Source organism: Myotis yumanensis, unplaced genomic scaffold, assembly GCF_028538775.1.
Source record: "Myotis yumanensis isolate MYYU_CA2020_CCGP unplaced genomic scaffold, mMyoYum1.0.hap1 SCAF_3, whole genome shotgun sequence".
In the NCBI taxonomy this organism is placed as follows: Eukaryota; Metazoa; Chordata; class Mammalia; order Chiroptera; family Vespertilionidae; genus Myotis; species Myotis yumanensis.
Window position 1 is genome coordinate 7226664 of NW_027223754.1, and position 16646 is coordinate 7243309.

The window sequence follows — 16646 nt, forward strand, 5'->3', positions numbered from 1 at the left end:
TTCCACTCAGAGCCTCCCATTTCCTGGGGAAACGCCCCTGGGAACTCAGACCGCGGTTGGGCAGAGTTGCTATGAGAGTGGGTGGGGGTGACTCGAGAGTCAGAGCCACAATCGTGCCCAGCGCTGCAAGGGCCTCTTGATCAGGGCTTGGTATGTGGAGACTGGGGAGCCGGGTTGGTAAGCTTTCGTCTTTTCCTCCCAAATTCCACCCTGATAACAACAGCAAAGCATGTTTGACCAGCGTGGCATGGACACGGCCGAGCGTTCCGGGTCAGGTGCCAGGAGAGGAGCCGTTGAGCGGGGCTCTGAGCAGCCTCCGCGGCGATGTGTCCACACACACCGAGGACTAGCACGCTCTTTCTATTTGCAGCTCGAGTTTAGTTTTGAAAGAACACAGCAGGCCTTTGGAAGGCAGTTTAAGGAACGGGCGTGGAGGGGGGTGTGGGGGAAGGAAGTCCCAGCAGAATGCTCTTAGACATTTCCTGTTATATAAATGCTACATACTTCTCATGCCTGCAGACGCGCAGCAAATGGGAAGGAAGCCCGCGGAGGCTTACATTTAATTACTGTTACAAAGAAAGAATGTAGGAGCTGTGTAGGTAACGAAGGAGCCTTGAAAGCTGGCACCAAGTGTGAGTTTCTCTTTTTCAGCCAATTCCTGTACGTGGCGTCTGAATACTGGGTAGAATGACATGCACTTGGACAACATAAGTGTTTGATTTTTTAAAAAGTGCTCTTTGTTTAATTCATAAGACTTTCTGTTTTAGTAAAGAAGTCCATCTCCGGGTGGACATTCTGGATGATAAAGGGCTTCATTTATTTTGACCCAAAAATAAACTCAGTACATTCATGTAGCAATAGTGTCGTGTGTGTTTGTGAGGAACGAAGTGCGAGGCTGGTATTGCGGCCCTTGGGCTGTCCACTCCACGCCCTGTAGTTTGTTAAATTCTTTTTTTCGCTCAGTTATGCTTCTTCTGTTTCTCCCTACTTTGACACAGCCAGGCCTGTCTATACCAGTGGCTGGAAGAAGCAGCCAACGAAAGCTTTTTCCCTTTTGTTTTCAGAAAACTAATAGAACACCTGGGGCAGTTCGTTGTCTGTGGTGGCCTGTGGATTCAGGGATGAGAGTAACGAGGGGCATGTAGATATTTTCTCTTATGTAAATTCCATGTCTGTCAAGTTCACTGCAATGTTCCTGTGTGGATCAAGACAGCCTTGCTGTTCAGTGTCTGGATTCAAGATCTGGCTCCGTCACGTAGCAGCTCGTTCTGGACAGTGCTCTTCGTTCCTGTGAACCGTAGTGTCTTGTGAAGTGGGGACTCCTATGGCCTCACCGGGTTTTTGCACACTAAGGAGTTAGAATACATGGCTGGAGCAGGTCTGAATCCATGCGTAGGTGAAGCACGCTTCAGCAGGGCCATGGAGTTCTTATTTTTCGTTGCTGCATAGCCTCAAGTCATGTCCTCATTGATTTTTAAATATTAATTCAGTATTTGTTGAGTATGTGCTCTGTGTGCTATTCTCTGCACTCCGGAGGACACCGAGATCAGTGAGTGTGGGTCTGAACCCCAAGGTGTCTAGAATGTAGAGCTAGAAAGTAGTCACTATCTGAAGACAGGAAGAGATGCAGGGCTGTGGGGTGCGGCGCAGTGAACCCCGCGGGGTCATGGTAGTGCCTCAGCTCTCCATCCCATGATCAGAAGCGCTCCTGAAGGGGAGCCTCGCTTTTCAAGGGACGCCTCCTCGCGATGGGAAGCAGGGTTCTGTGGAGCTGTGAACAAGGCCCCACGTGGTTGGATGCCATCGTGTGTGAACCAGGGACGTTTCCTATCAGGACACGCGCCATCGCAGTTTGTGAACATCTCTGAGTGAGATGACGCTTGGGTGTGGCCATGGAGTGTGGTTCTTCTCCGTGGCTGGTGCTGATGTAAAAAGGCAGGCCCTGATCTGAAGCAGCGACTTCCATATATGAGAGTTAGACATGCCTACAGCTCATTTCTGCATCTAGTGTTTATTGGGAACCTACCACTACAAGTGAGGCATTGTGGGAAGTGTAATGCTGACTCATGCAGGACTCAGACTGGTTAGCCTGTGGGACACATAGCTCAGATCACAGCAGAAGCAGTGCTCAAAAGGAGGTGTAAATGTAAAGTGTGATGAGCTTTAGGGGAGGGAGAGGTTATCCAGTAGATGTGCTTTTGAGTTGGGCTCTGTGTAGAGCCCTCATGGGTCCCGTCTGTGTGTTAAGCCCCAGTTTACTGCTACCATCCCTTGTCCCATCCAATTAATATCTCCTTTCACTCAAAATTGTCCCACTTTGGCCTGGCCAGTGTGGCTCAGTGGTTGAGCATCGACCTATGAACCAGGAGGTCACGTTTCGATTCCCAGTCAGGGCACATACTAGGGTTGTGGGCTTGACCCCCGGTAGGGGGCGTGCAGGAGGCAGCCGATCAGTGATTCTCGTCATTGGTGTTTCTATCTATACCTCTCCTTTCCTCTCTGAAATCAATAAAAATATATTTTAAAAGTGTTGTCCCAGTTTGGATGATAAAGTATGTGGTTCCCTGTCTTTGAAGATTAGGTGGAACTTGCCTCTGTGGAGAGAGAGGACAGTCAAGATGACACCAAGAACAACATGGGCAACAAGAAGAAGACGCCGGTGGAGTTAGGAAAAGCACATTTAGTTTGGAGCTTCCAGAACAGCAAAGGGAATCCCTGGAAAGAAGGTGGGAAGGCGGGTTGAGGCCAGATGCTGCGTGTCCCCATGCAGACCAGACACCTTGGAGTCTATGTAGTTAGCAGTGGAAGTCAGTGAACAGTTGTTGTTTTTAAAGATTTAAAAAGACCCTTGTATTTCCTGCCTGATACAGCACAGGACTCTAAAATGGTCAGGGGCAACTGCCAAATTAAGGCGCGTTTAGATTCCTATGTAGGTCAATGGGAAAGTGAGACGTGAATGGCCACAGCTCTGGTGAAGTTTTGCAGAATCTAAAAAATCATTAAGCTTCAGAGCATGCTTGACTTTGGATCGTTGACTCAAACCCTGCTGCTCTATGGGTGAAGAACCAACAGGCAGAGGGGTGGTTCCGAGTTGACGCTCCCCAGCCAGCAGTGGGCACCTGGCACTCTGATTCTTCGTGTTGGGTGTTTCACGTCACCATGGAGCCGTGTCTGGGGGACTCTGTTATTAACTTCGGCCCAGTCCCATCAGGGTCTGTGTGTCTCGGCTTAGTTGTGATACAGTAAAGAGGTCTACTCTACTTCAAGGCTGTTGAAGCTTATTTTTAAAAACCTCTAGTGCCTAGAAAGGCTTTGGAGAGAGCAAACATGAAGAAGGGAGGTTGTTGCCCGGCTGGCGTGGCTCAGTGGTTGAGTGTCAGCCTATGAACCAGGAGGTCATAGGTTTGATCCTCCGTCAGGGCACATGTCCGGGTTGCAGGCTCGATACCCAGTAGGGGACGTGAGGAGGCAGCCGATCAATGAATCTCTCCCATCATTGATGTTTCTCTTTCCCTCTCCCTCTCTAAAATCAATAAAAATATATTTTAAAAAAGGAAAAAAAGGCCTGGCTGGCGTGGCTCAGTGGTTGAGCGTTGACCTATAACCAGGCGGTCATAGGTTTGATTCTCGGTCAGGGCACAAGTCCAGGTTGCAAGCTCAATACCCAGTAAAGGGTGTGTAGGAGGCAGCCGATCAATGATTCTCTCCCATCATTGATGTTTCTCTTTCTGTTTCCCTCTCCCTCTCTGAAATCAATAAAAATATATTTAAAAAAAAGAAAAAAAGAAGGGAGATTGTTAAACCCATCGTTCCCTCCCTGTATGCCATTGTGTGTTGGAGTGAACACTGGCTGTGGTAGAAATCCTTAAGGATAAAAATGAAAAAGGACATTGGATACCATTTTCACATATTGAAATGGGTTTTTAAATTATGGTATGTGAAGAAATACAAGAGTTTTAAAAAATTATCGTTAAATATGAAATTCATCTCTTTACAGCATGAAGTATTAAGTCAGTATCTTTGTATTTTTAAAACCATTTTGAAATAGTAAAATGAACAAAACATCAAATAAGTTACAAGCTTCCCAAATCATTGGCATGTGAGAACTATATTTTACTGTAATTACATGTAATAATTATGGATACTCATTGAAATTAGATGTGTTACTAGCTGTTAAGGTCTGAGGGAGACTGACAGTATGTTTTGTATGCTTTTTATACCTTTATGGAAAGTTGAGTTTTTTTATCATTATGTTTTTGGATGTCCTTCTGAGAAATCTTATGAGAATACAATTTTGGAGTTACCATGCTATACCCAAACAATGGGGTGAATATCTGTATGCATACAAACCCAATTTGTTTATGTCACATTGAATTTGTGTTAAAAGAGTTAACTCATTTTGGAGATTCAAGACCTGTTGTAAATAAATCAAGTGCTACAACTTCTCTTAAACCAGTGATTTACTCAATAATGAATTGTTTCATAATCAAACAGACATATCATGTAGATTTATGTTTCCATTCCGGGAACACCTTTGAAACCCGATTCTAGTTTACTTTAAACAGGTAGATGTTAAGGGAGGTAGAAAAATTACGATGAAATCAATACATGGGCACCAATTTGGGCTTCAAAAGAAGAGTGCACTTCAAAAGGATGATTTTGTTTTCTTTGGAAAATAGGTTTTCAAGTTACTTAGCGAATAGTAGGTTGGTTGGCAAAATGAACACAAAGCCGCTGCAGAAATAATGCTGGAGGATTCTTCCAGACGCTTAGTAGCTCGCAGAGGCAAAACAGGTGGACAGCAGTTGCTGTGCCCTTGGCCAGAGGATGATTTCCGCTCCAGGAAATACTGGGTCCTCTGACCCATCGTCTGGCTGCGGCCCTCAGAGCGAGGAGGCAGACAGGACGTCGCTATGGGGGACAGGTCAGGGTGTATAGAAAGAAAACGTGGCCAACCTCCCGTGAGCAGGACCTGCACATACCTGACACGCAGGGGCTGCCGTGGGCAAGCCTGTCAGCTCTGAGGTCCTGGCATGTTGGTGTTGGGGAAGGCGGGGTGGTGGTGGGTGATAAGGGAGCAGCTCAGAGACAGGTAAAGACTGCCCAGGCCAGGATGGGGAGGTAAAGCGGCCCCCGGAGTGAGCCAAGTGGAGCCTCAGACGTTGAAAGCACTTTTGGGACCTAGCATTTCATGGGTGACGATCTTTAGTTCTGTTTATTGGGCGCATGCTAGAAACAAGAGGGCAGAGAGAGGGTCATTGTGTCATGACATCTTAAAAAGAGTACTTTCTTCAGATTGCTTCGTTTGTCTGCTTTACAAGATGGAGAGCGGAGGTCGCTGAGGAGAGCAGAGCTTGCTGACCGCCGGCTCAGATGCAGCCGGGGAAACGGCCTTCATTTCTTCATCGCTCCATCCACAGGGTTCACAGCTCCACTGCTGGGCGGTAACCCTCACAAGCTGTGTCCTTCCCATTACACGGCAGCCTCTTCGAGGCCAGGCCAAGGGTACAATACAGAGACATTACCTGGCATCTCTGTGTTGGCTGTAACAGGAATTCCAAACAAAAGCTAGAAGAAGTAGGTACAGTGGGGCCTTGACTTATGAGTTTAATTCGTTCCGTGACGGAGCTCGTAACTCAAATTACTCGTATGTCAAATCAAAAGTGAACGAGTGAGACACATGATGCTGGGCTGATGTTGTGGCGTTCACTGTGACGTTCGCTGCGCCAACTAGCGGTGGGGTATCTGAAGCTGGCTCGTAACCCGAATTTTAGCTCGCAACTCAAAGCCAAAAATCGGCTAAGAGACAGCTCGTATCTCAAAAAACTCGTGAGTCGGGACACTTGTAAGTCAAAGCCCCACTGTATAATACTGACATTTTCAATCTTAAGGTTTGCTGCAACTTAGTTTACACTAAAAGACTACATTGGTAATAGGTTATGTGCTTTAGAGAAACAGAAGATGTGCTTTATGTGAATTTTGAGCAAACGTAACTTTAAAAATGTGTGAGATTTCTTTAGGGATAACTTTGAACCAGTGAGTAGTGACAACCGATAAAGTTTTCTGACTTTTGACATTAAAATTGGAAACTTATGGGAGATTTTACAACTTTGTTTTAATCAAAGTTGTCTCTGTAAATGATTAATAAACACAAAATGGTTTCCCAAGGCAAACCCGTTCCCCTTCCCCGCACCCGATTCTCTCCCCCGAGCCAACCACACCTACTACTGAATGGTTTCCTTCATGGTTACCTCTGTATTTTTAAACAACATGTTCATATGTCTTGGTTTTCCAGTCGGTGCCCTGCCCACTGTCCACACACTTCCCCCCCATCACCTTGGCGCAGGGTATCACCTGGTAGGGAAATCGATCCTCGGTGTGTACCCTTTATGACTGTGTGACTGTTGTTACCGGATGACCAACCTAATGTTCTAGAATCGAGTTTCCTTTGGTTTTCTCCATAGTTAATAATTGTCTCTTTTTTCCCATTGGTTTAACATTTTATGTCCCTGTCACCAATTTGCTGCCAGAATTATAACCTCCTTTCGGGGCATTCAGACACAACAGGCGCTGGACCCGTGTCACCTGCTTCCGTTCAGACCGGTCAGCGCTCTGCCTGCTGCGCCGCACACGGCGTCTCCATTTACTGCCAGCGCGCAGGGCCCATCCACTTCGCTGGTTGTTCCGTGTCGTCCAGCCTCCTTGTTCTTCTCTCATTCGGGAGCGTGGCCTTAGAAAGGCAAGATCGTGAACTGTACCAGCCCCTACAGAACTGGGGAAATACCTCTAGAGGAGGCCCAGATACGGAGATGGATGTGTGATTATCAAGTGATTTTAATGGCTTGTTTCTCTAACTCAGGTGCTACTAATCTAAGAGGTAACCAAGCAGTGCTTTGCGATCGCAGTGCATTAACGTTTTAGATAAATACACAGTATTTAACTCCTCAGCGGTGAGGAGCTATATTTAGAGCCTTCCCCACCCACTCCGCCATGCACCCTGAGCCGGCATTCAGCTCATGACTCTTGTTTGCTTCCAGTTGAATTTGAGTTGAAGGTCAAAGGGCATGCATTTTTGTTTATGACTAAGGGCTGGTCTCCGAGTTTGTATAGCTATCAGGCATTCCTGCCATTCCATACGTCTAATGTTTAGTGCTCAGAGGACCTGGCGCTGCGCCAGAGGGAAACGGGCAGGAGAACTTGAGGAAATGCCACCAGAGAAGGCCTTCCCGAGGCGTAAGAGCCCCATCGCGTGCTCAGCAGAGCCAGTGCCAGGTATGGGATCGATCGCAGCCCGTTGGCCATTCCTTAGGCTGCGCAGGGGCATGTCTTAGTTTTCTGATATTTGATTCTTGAAATTCCAACCCTCGAGCTTTAAAAAAAAAATCTGTGATTCTTCTGGTTTGTGTGTTAGAGGGTGCTCAGGGCCAGGGTGAGGTGCTTTCTGACGCAAAGCTGACGGGTTGACAGGGTCGCACATGTGGATGAGCACCAGGGTGTTCTAGGCACTGGGAACCCCGTGGTGGACGGCCGGGCTGTGGGCTGAGGAAGAAAGACTATCAGTAAACAAGAGACACCAGCCACGCTAATCACATCCCAGGAGTCAGCTGGGTGATGCCATGGACATGATGCCTTTAGATCAGCGGTTCTCAACCTGGGGGTCGAACGACCCTTTCACAGGGGTCGCCTGAGACCATCGGAAAACACATATGTAATTACATATTGTTTTTGTGATTGATCACTATGCTTTAATTATGTTCAATTTGTAACAATGAAATTGGGGGTCACCACAACATGAGGAACTGTATTAAAGGGTCTCGGCATCAGGAAGGTTGAGAACCGCTGCTTTAGATGGACGTGGGCGGCTCTGCTGCGTGAAGAGCAGCCTGCAGGCCTCAGCGACTTGGACATAAGTCTCTGCTTTCGAGGAGGGGAGCACGGGAGCTGGTGGCCAGAGGGAACGAGCCTGAGCATTCTCTGCGATCTCTTATTGTTTTACAAGGAGGACGGATGCCTGTAGTTTCTAACTAAACTTTTATGTAAAAAGAAATACCGCCAGCTGCTGTGCGGAGAATGGGTTGCAGGGTGATGAGTAGGAGCACAGCAGTGGGGAGTTAGGGTGCCGTGCAGGCGTGAGGTGCTGGTGGCGTGGCTGAAGGGACCGAGGACGCTGGGTGGGCCGAGGCTGCGTGCTGGGGGTGCGGCCTGCAGGATTTAGGGTGGATCCAGTGTGGGGCGTGCTGGACAGGGAAGCATCGAGGGTGCCTGCCTCCCGGGTTGTGACTGAGCATCTGGGTGAATGATCGTGTGGTTTTCTGAGCTGTGTAGTCTGGGGAGGGAGGGACGGGGGAACTGGCTGGGGCTGAGGGAGTCAAGAGTTGTGCTTTCTCCGAGTTACACTGACGTGGCTCTCAGGCACCCCGAATGATCAGGTGTTATTCCCAGATTTCAGGATCCCCAAGAGACCACACCAGGGAGCTAGCCGAGTCCGATGCAAAACCAGAGAGTCTTTTATTCAAACCCGGGCTTGGCTCCCCTACCCTCCTTACTGGCACAGCAGCAAGTGGCAGAGAGAGGGCTAGCCCGGTGGGAAGAGGAGTTTTATAGGGGGTGGAGTAAGGGAAGGAGAGGGGACTGTGGGCCCTGCTGATTGGCCAGGCACAAGTCGGTGTCTCATTACACAGGATGTGGTCTATGTATGGCGCGCACTTCCCTTGATTGTCATTGGTTAGTTTAAAGAAACCCTGGGTGTGGCTAGCAGAGGCTTGGGCTTCCGGGAAGAAGCCTTGCCGAGCACATGGCTGCCCAAAAATGGAGGACCCAGGCTAAGATGGAGGGCGTAGTCCTCGCCCTTTCACAGGTAGATGTTGGCCCTAAGTAGCCTGGATCTCCACAGAGCGTCCGGCTAGAAACCACTTGCTTCTCGTTTTCTCTAACAACTGTCTGTGAGCCAAGTACCATGCTGACCCAGCGCTCCTGGAATACAGAGAGGAAAAGCCAGCAGGAGCCCAACGAGCTGAAAAGCCAGGCAAACTAAAGAAAGTGACCAGTTTGAGAAGGAAAATACCTCCCCCATCAAAGCTCACGCGTGTCCTTCAGTAGTGACAGCCGTGGGAACGGGGCTCCCTGAGTTGGTGCTGGACTACCGGTGGAGGAAGGTGAATCTAAAGACCAGGCCTGAGGGAGGCAGCAGGTGGAGGGAGGATGCTCCCGGCAGGGGGAGCGCGAGGATAAAAGCATCTTTGCTCCCGTGTGTTCCTTCCCTCCAGGGTGACGCGCCCTCTTGGGTGACGCTCAGGCTCGGCCCAGACCTGGCCCCGAGCAGCCTTTCCCTGCGCTGAAACCGGAATGGCTGCGGGTTGTTGGAGCCATCGTAGGAGAATGAGACCGTCTTGGTGGATCTTGGTTCGTTTGTTTAGACAACAATCTTTCAACCTTCTTCCTCTCAGACATTCCTGCCTTCTTTGCCGGCAGAGCCACTTAAATTCTCAAACTATTTTCCCAAACCAAATGATCCCACAAGCAAACATTTCTTGGCACTTAGGAGAGGGGAGAGGTAGGGGTGAAAGTGTTTGCAGAGCGAGAGGCTTGCTTCTGGAGGGTAAACACTTAAAAGCAGCACCTTCTGGATTACTGAAACACCTGAGGTGAATTCTTTTCCGTCCTTGGAACTGAGATTCTGTGTTCTACTTGGCTGTTCACTTATGATGCCTAAATGTAAATTAGAATAAACTAAACTATCACAGGGCCATTCAGGATGCGGTCTTGAAAGATTTTTCTCCTACCTGGTCCCATGGTCAGGAAACACGTTTATCAACGTTCAACTTCATATCAGCCCTCATATTCTTTTTGGTAAATGCACTTACCATGACATATGCATAAACGGAAAGTTAAGAACAAGTGGCCATCCTTCCATGATAGTTGTTTTCATCGCTGTCTTCCTGTCTAAGGTGCATGCACTCAGTCGACATGGGTGACTTGCTGACTACTTACGGGTCAGGCATGTGCATGTGCTGGGGATTCGGGGAGCAGAGCAGGGCCAGGCCCAGGAGAAGCTGGGGTTGGAGGGCGGGACACCCGTGTGTGGCTGCTGAGCCTTCCTGAGGGTGCCAGGTGGAACAGGATGCCACCGTGTGAGAATAGCATTCCTAGGTTACGCGTAATCAACAAGTGAATGGCTTTTAATACTGCCAAATCGTTTCTTAAAAAGATTGTATCAAGTTACTGAATCACCAGCAAGAATGAGTGTCTGATTACTCACATCCTCACCAGAACTAAGTTTTATTACTACTGAGACAAAACAAAACAAAACTTGATAGTCGCGTAAGCTTACAATTAAGTCTGATTATTGTTTCGTTTGGCGTTTTGTTTTATTCCAGTGAAGTTGAACACTTTCCCATGTTTTTATTAATCTTGCTTCCTCTTGTGGAAATATTTTATTCACTTGGAGTCTTAGCATTGTTCGAACTTATTACTGTTAAAAGGCAGTTTATTCAGAGATCTTATATGCATAAATGCAGTACCTATGGACACAGACAATAGGGTGGTGAAGGCCCGGGGCAGGGTGGGGCGGGGCAGGAACTGGGTGGAGGGGGGCAGTGGGGGAAAAAAAGAGGGACATCTGTAATACTCTCCACAATGAAGGTGAAAACAACAGTTTATCGAGGTGAGATTCACATAACACAAATTAATTTAAAGCGACACAGTATATTTATTCAGTGTTGTGCGACCACCAGCGCCATCAGGCTAGTTCAGCGCGTTTCCCTCACTCCGGACGCCCAGAGTCCTTTCTCTCCGTGTGCCCCTCTCTGCGCCTGGCAGCCACGGACATACTTCTGTCCTCATGGGTCCATCTGTCCTGGCTGTTCCACGTAGGTGCAGTCATACTTCAGTCTATAGGGGACCCCCGTGTCTGCTGCTTTCACTGAGCATGTTTTGGGGTGCGTCCACATTGTAGCAGGGAATAGTACCCCACTGCATGCATGCACCACACTTTGTGTACCCACTCACCCAATGACAAAAATTCGAGTGGTTTCTACCTTTTGGCTGCCGTGACCACCGCTGCCATGCACGTGTGTGTGTATGCAGTTGTGTGGGGTCCGGTCTGCAGGTCCTTTAGGTCTGTGCCCAGGAGTGGAACTGCGGGTCAGACAGCAGTGCTGCGTTTAGCTGTTGGAGGCACTGCCGTCCCGTCTTCTGCAGACACGGCGCCTTTTACATCCCCACCAGCGATGGACAGGGTTCCCATGTTTCCCACCCGCATCCACGCTTGTTACTTTCTGTTTCTTTTCTTTTTAAAAATACATTTTAAAAGGTACCCCAGCATGACAAAAAGCGTCTCAAAGGCAACAAATGAAGGAGAGAATGCTTTTGTTCCGGGGAAATGGAGGCTTGGCACAGTTTTAAAACGTAAAGAGGCCACCGAGAGTGCTAATGTTGCCAAGCGTGTGGAAGTGCCCACAACGTGGCAACCACAGGCCCTTGAAGGGGTGGAAAACCTTTGCTGGTTGGATAAGGGAAAAGCGGCTAGCCAGTGAGAGTATTTCCCAGGCAGCGATAGGTGAGCGTTCCTGTAAGGCTAGTAACGGGTGGTTCTGTACATTTAATAAAAGACGTGTTTAGTTATAAATTAAACACTACATTAGACGTGCACTGCATATAAGGAAGGTTAAAGCATGGGGGTCTGGAGCAGATAATTTAATTCCCATTATTTCTAATGGGAAAAATGATTCCGTTTTCAAATAGGTCGCTTCTTGAACAGCCTTCGAGGAAGGAGGTTTCACTGGACTTAAAAGAGAAATATTGTTTAAAAGCTGCTTTTGATCTTTGGCTGAGTCTCTAAAGAATGGAAGAGTTGCGTGTCCTTGATCTGTATTTTTCCTGTTACCTGTGATGGGAAGGAATACTCCTCAGCGCCCCTGCTGGGGGGTGTAGAGGTGGAGCCTGTGCAGCCAGCACGCAGCCTTTGTTGCCGGAGAGCAGGCTCTCGGGGCAGCCAGTGTCATCTTCAAGGCCAGGCCCTCCCGGCTGCTCCCCCCAGAACCTACTGAAGGGACCCTTTTCTTGACGCTTCTTCCAGAATGGGTGGCAGTCAGATCTGAGTGGGTATCAGCAGTCAGGCCCGTGCATTGAGGAGTGGTGGCCATAGACTGCGTCGTGAACTTGGTGGAAACCACGGGTGCTCACTAGTGCGAGGCGTGTGCTGCTGCATCACGTGTTTGATTCCCAGGAAGCTGTTTCCTGCACAGGCCATTCCATCAGTGATGATAATTCTGTCCGCTCTGCAGAGTTTTATGAGGATTTAACTCACACACTCATATGTATTGAAGCTCTGTGGTACATGGCAAACACTCAGGAAATGCTTCATATTATTAGTATAATTATATAAAAATTGACTTTTTTACATAAAATATAAGTATTGACATTTTTGCAAATAATATGTGTATCCCCATAGCAACAGCATAAGCGAGGTGCTCTGACAGAGGGGAATCGCCCACAAATACCGCCTCTCGGAATTATATTCCCGAGTAATTATAGGACTTGGCCGGCCGGCATTAGGACGATTTGGGTGGGGCCTCCGGAAGTCTCCCAGTTAAAGGGTGCAGGTTGGAAGCAGTGAACGGTGGGGAATGAATGTCAGAAGAGGAGCCAGGAGATCTGAGGAAGGAGTGGGCAGACCGGTGGGAGGAGAGAGAAGGAACTGTGAGAGGAGATGAATACTTGATACCGTGGATGGAGGGGAGTTGCAGAGCTGGAGAGAGGGATGGGGTGAAGGGCAGGAGGCTGCAGGCTTTGGGGGGAAGGCTGTGGGAGACAGAGCGGGACGGGCATTAGGGTTCCAGGAGTGTGAGCTGGGAACCAAGGTCATTGCGCTCCAGTATCTGAGAGCCCCTCTCGAGGAAGCGGGGTTCATGGAGTTCTCTCTGCACCAGAGGTGAGGCTGTAGGGGGCGGGCCTAGGGCCCACATGGATGACAAACTAAACCTGAAGGCATGAGCCTGGGTAGGCCAGCTTTTCGTTCCTTTGTGCGGCTGGTTTCTCTGCTGGAACAGTCATAGAAACACACAGACAGAAGTTGTTTTGAGGAGCCAATCAGCATCATTATTGGGAGGGGAAATCTTTCCAGTATTTCCCCCTCCCTTTAAGATTCAAATGGCAAACCCCGTCCTTCCGTCTTCCCTGAGCCGTCGTGGCGTTCCGTGGGCGATTCTGTCGTCATCAGACAGGTGACAGTCCTCGAGCTGATGGGCTGAACAAGGGCCGGGAGAGGCTGCCAAGGAAAAGTAGCCGATCAGCCCTCTCACATGCACCTTGGACCGTGCCGAGGAGGGTTGGATCGTGGCAAGAGTTTTATTAACCGGAAAATGGCTTCTCGCTGTTACGTGCTTTTTCACGTAGTGCAGTTAGGGCACACTCGGTTTTTCGGGATCTGTGCCCGCCCACACGTAATGTTCACCGTCACGAAATCGTGAAGAGCAAATATGTGTACGTGTCGTAGGACAGGTATCCGTGACGTGACAGGAACACCCAGTGACAGATTGTGTAAAAGAACGAGACTGTGCCCGAAGGAAGGGAAATGCCACGCGAAGTTCAGATTTTATACGTAAACTTTGGCAAAGAGCTGCAGCAATTTACCGTTTTCTTGGCATCAGTCACGGGGTGCAAGAGGACGTTTCTAAGCAAACTGTAATCTCTGGAATTCTGCAGAAAGGCTCTTGTTAACTTTAGGCTCTTTGCAGGATGTCGCTGCATTGTGGGAAACAATGCAAACCACCTCCGTCCGTCCTTTCTCCCTCATCATCAAAGGGAGGTTGAGTATGTCAGGGACTCTGCACAAAACAAGAGGAAGACACTTGGAGGCTCATGGACATTTCTCTCTCTGTTTGCTGTATGTGTTGTGATGCATATTGTTTTTCATTTTGGGATACGTCTGTTATTTCTTTTTGTTTCGTGTTTCTTCTTAGTGTATGATAGGAATACGTCCCTTTTAGCAGGATCGCAGCATAACCCGGTGCTGAATTCTGTTTGCTACCTGAGAACGTTACTCTGTTTATACCTTGTCATCTGGATAAGAATTAAACCCTACAATTTTGAAATGAATCAATTTTTATTTAACGGGTTTACTGAATGAGAGAGTGTGGAGAAAAGATACGTGTTTATCCAGATGCAGAAAATAAAGGGTTGCTTTTATGTTGGAAGTGACACTGCAAAACCAGTTTCCCGTGAAACTTTCCAGGCATGGAAGCGTCTGAGTTTTTAACAGAGTTCACAGTGACACGTACCCTGGAGGTGTAATTCCAGCCTTAGAGCAGTGACAGGTAATAAACTGCTTATTACTGCTGAACAATCGATGGAAAAACTGGGTTCTTTCCAGGTAGAATCATGTTCCCGTGACTTGTAATTGAGCAGGTGTCCCGGGCGTTGGTGACTTCTGATGCCGGCGGTTGATTATGCTCCTGTCGCACCCAGGCCTCTGCGTGCGTTTGGCGCCGGGACTGGACTCGCATAGTGTCCCTCTTGTCACTTAAACGTACCGTTTCCGTGGTTTCCTATTTGTCCTTTTTTAGGATACACGCACCTCTCAGGCAGCATTGCTGAAGGAGCCGGGGAAAGGGAGTCCTCAGACAGAATGCCATGCGAGGATCCCGGCTCGGGGGTTACCTGACCAGCCTTATCGAGGTGGTCAGCGACCAGTCTTGTAGACGAGGGAGCCAGGCCGCGGCCTATGGCGTGGGGATGTCTGGCTGTAGTATCCAGTTCCTTTGTCAAGAGAAAACTCAATTTTTCTGGGCAGTTCATATAACATGGAATTTGAGCACAATTCTAAGAACGCAGTTTTTTTTTCAACTCAGATTGAGTTCAAGTTGACTCCAGGTTTAGAAAGTAAATATGACGGATTGCCTTATTTGGGCAAGTTGCTTACCGTGTCTGAGGTCCATTTTACTCGCCCAACACATATCGAAGCTTACCACTGGTCAGGCATTCTTCTGTTCAGTTCTCATTTAAACTCCCCCCTCCCCCCCTTTAGGAAATAGATTGGGAAACGGGCTTCTAAGGTTACAAACCTGCCCTCGGCTGTGCAGCAAGTAAGTGGCAGAACAGGGCTCGGCACAGGTCTCCAGTCCAAACTTCAAGCTCTTCACTTCTGCGCCAATGGTTCCAACCCCCCAACCTTACCCCGAGGCCAGACGACACGCACTGCTGGGCCCCGGGGGTTCTGGTTCTGAGGGCCGCCTGCAGGTCCAGGAAGGTGATTTCCAACCAGTCCCCAGGTGCCAACGCTGCCGGCTGCGAGGACAGACTGACTGGTTCCTCTGGAGCGTACAGGAGACAGTTCACATATCCTGCTTGTATGAATCACCATTTATCGGCCATTGCCATGTCCTAGAGCAGGGGTGGGCAACCTTTTTGTGAGTGCGTGCCAAACCAGCAAGATCTCTGACTCCAAATTCTTCTGCGTGCCAACCCTAATTTTTTGAGAACATGTTACGCCTACTTGATATCTCTTAAGGTGTATGTATGTGAAGAACCTTGAAGAAATGATAAAATTCATTCGAGCGACAAAAACAGAGTCTATGATGATGAAAAATACATTTATTTTTTAATGTATACATGTACACTGATAGTCCGACAGAAAACTTTATGACTCCGTTTGATATTATCAGTGGGACATTTGCTGCTGCATCACTGATGACAGATTTTACATCAGGTTTATATTTCGTGGCCTTCAGAGAGATGCACAGGCTACTATTTTCACTGTCAGGCTACTCCTATTACAAGACTTAACAAAATTCATCACTGAGAACAAAGATTCACAAGCATATGTGGATGAAAACATGGAGAGTAACGCTGTTGCAAAGTTTTTTAAACAGAAAAAATTTTCTGGAATGGCATTCCAAGTCCTCAACAGTTCATTTTTGACACTATTGAAATTGCTCTTCCCCTCTCTCGTCAATCCATGTCTATGGTCTTTAAGATAACTTGTTATGTAAAATTATTTATTTATCTAGGATGCACCTACACTGAATTTATCTGAAAAATAAAAAAGTCGATATTAAGAAAAAAATTGTAAACGGAAGATTATAAGAGAGGGTTTCGCATGCCAGCAAGTTACTGGCGTGCCATGTTTGGCATGCGTGCCAGGGGTTGCCCACCCCTGTCCTAGAGCAATCCCCTCCTCTCTTCCCATTCATACTGGAGGCAGGTAAAGTGTGGGGACAGGGCCGTGTGCTCCCCACCTGCAGAAGGAAGCTGAGGTCCAGAGAGGAGTCAGGAAGGGGTCTCACCGGGAGCGAGTCAGTGGCTACACTGGCTTTGAAGGTCAAGGCTCTGGAGCCGTCTTCAGCGCACACTTCATGCAAAGGGAAGACCGAGAGGAGAGACGCTTCCTTCCTTCCATGCTTCCTTCCTTCCATCCGTGGGGCGTGGGGCCTGGGAGGAGGGCTGCTGCGGGCGGGCCTGGGAGGAAGGGTTCCCTCGTTTCGCTGTCCTCCCAGCATCCTGAGTGAAATGGCGCAGTTTGCTATTCTGATGAGTGATGTGATTCTGCAAGTGACGCGTGTTTCAGTTGGGCCACGAGAAAGTTGATATTCACTTGCATGGATTAGAGGGTCCCAGGTGATTTCTCGGGTGGGAGCCATGCTGGGTGC

The 16646-nt window shown here is 48.4% G+C and overlaps 1 protein-coding gene across 1 annotated transcript in view; it reads left to right on the forward strand.

Moving 5' to 3' along the window:
* WWC2 (WW and C2 domain containing 2) overlaps nucleotides 1-16646 on the forward strand; it is a 127541-nt gene that overhangs the window by 47618 nt on the left and 63277 nt on the right. The window lies entirely within an intron of this gene.